General features: G+C 57.1%; 1 protein-coding gene across 1 annotated transcript in view; it reads left to right on the top strand.

Moving 5' to 3' along the window:
* The window catches only part of HDAC7 (histone deacetylase 7), a 32632-nt gene that overhangs the window by 670 nt on the left and 29895 nt on the right, over nucleotides 1–2067 (top strand). The gene's annotated exons all lie outside the window — the stretch shown is intronic.

The raw sequence follows: 2067 nt of genomic DNA, 5'->3' as shown, positions 1-2067 counted from the left end.
GTCCCAGCTGCACCAGCAGACACAGGACGGGCTCCTTTGTCATCTGCATTTTCCGGCTGTTTCGGAGAGAACTAACGAGTCGCCCACCACTTGTGCTCTGATCTGGTGAAGGCACTGCCTGGGGGGATGCAGGGGAACCCCTGGGCAGTGCTTCCCACAGGACTTTGGCTGGTTTTGAGGGTGCTTCTTGGGAGGAACCTCATTTTCCAGACTTCCTCACAATTCCTTCAACACTTTCGAGCTGTTCTGTCTGACTCCAGCCTTGCTGGGTTAGGTGCATTTCCACCCTGGAGTGGGTCATGCCCAGCGTGCCCAGCTTGGGGCACGGACAGCATCCTGCACCTGGGGGATTGATGGTGCGGGGGGAAAAAGCCTATGCCGGGTGGGAAAGGTGCTGGCCATGGCTTTGGCTGAGCTGGGAGGTGGCTGGGGCTCTGTACGTGGGGTTGCTGGGGAGGGAGTGTTGTGTTCCGAGCTCGCATCCTGCCTACGCTGCGGGGAACGGTCACGTGCGCGCGAGGCCTTTGTCCTGTGCCTCGCTGCTTTTTTTAAAACTTATTTTTAGGTGCTCTCTGGCTTCCTCTTCCTCCTGCGCCGCGCTGCACTCCCTCTTTCTAACTCCCTCTTCTAGGATTGCTTTTTGAACAGTCAGTTCCTCCTTAAACCCATTTTTGCAGGCCTTTGTCTGCGCTTGGGAGCCGGCCCAGTTTAGCATTAGCAGCTGCTGGCTCCTCTGGGTAAGCAAGAACAAATAAAGGTTTACACTGAATGAATCATTTGAGCCTTATCTGTCGTTCCCAGTCGGGACAGCTGTGCAACTTCTGCTGGAGTGCCTGGAGGGCACGGAGGCTCCTCAGAACGCTCCTCCTGCCAGTGGCCGGCCCTAATGGGCTTGTGCTGCTGATCCCAGCGTTGCCTCAGCGAATCCTTCCTGGGTCTCCGAGCTTGGTTACGAAGCTCCACTCTGGAATGGCTCCCTTTCCATAAAGACTTGCTCCACTTGGCTCCTTCAGCCTCGCCGACGCTTCGGGTGGTTTGGTCGCAGGGTGAAAATGCAGAAGTGTCGTGGTGGGAGCCACATCCTGGTGGGATCCTGGTGGTGGTGGGATCCTCGTTGTGGTGGGATCATCATCATGGTGGGATCATGGTTGTGGTGGGATCCTGATTGTGGTGGGGTCCTCACTGTGGTGGGATCATCATCATGGTGGGATCCTGGTCATGGTGGGACCCTGGTCGTGGCGGGATCCTCATGGTGGATGAGCTTTGAAGGCAGACAGGGTGTGTGGGGCTGAGTTCCTGGCATCCCCCAGGGACACAGCGTGGCACTCAGGAGCTGTGGTGTGGCTTTGCTGGTTTAAGAGGATTTGCAGATAAGTGGCCTTATTTGGTTTAATAACAAATGTGGGAGGAGGGAGGGGACAGCAGATAAAGCCTTGGGCTCGTGCCTGGGAAGTTTGGATCCGACACTAAGGTGAGGAGTTGACCGGAGCTCGTGTTGGATCCTGGGCATGGAGGGTTCCTGAGGGATACCAGGGCCCTGGATCCATCACCCCTTCCCTTCTCCCTGGCAGCTCCCAGTGCCCCGTGCTGGGCTGAGCAAACGGGGCCTGCACAACCCCACAAGGCTGGGGTGGAACCTGCTTTTCTCGTATGGCAGAGCAGCTCTCAGCCGCTCTGCCTTTTACCACGAGTGTGCCCGGCCAGGGCTTGGCTTTTGTGCCCTTAACTCATTTTTTAGCCATTAGGTGGACAGGGCAAAAGTGCTGCTGGGTTTGTCCAGGCAGCGTTTGTGGAGCTGTGGGGGTGGGCTGTGCTTTGAATCCTCATCTCCTGCGGTGGGTCCATCCCTGGCAGTGCAGGGACGCTGAATCCCCCCTTCCCCATCAGCTGCAGGCTCCATAAAGGGAGCAGGAATAATTCACCTGGATTAAACCACAAATCTTCCCTCTCCTTCCAAGGCTCTGCCGCCGTAAACAGCCACGGGCTGGGGTAGGTGAGCGGAGGCAGCGCTGCCCTGCCAAGGCCTCGTGTCCACAAATGACTAAATCCTGCCTGAAAAGTCTAAGT

Source organism: Corvus brachyrhynchos, unplaced genomic scaffold (genome assembly GCF_000691975.1).
Source record: "Corvus brachyrhynchos isolate BGI_N302 unplaced genomic scaffold, ASM69197v1 scaffold933, whole genome shotgun sequence".
Taxonomy (NCBI): Eukaryota; Metazoa; Chordata; class Aves; order Passeriformes; family Corvidae; genus Corvus; species Corvus brachyrhynchos.
The sequence above is the reverse complement of the archived record's forward strand: the minus strand, read 5'-3'. Positions and strand labels throughout refer to the sequence as shown.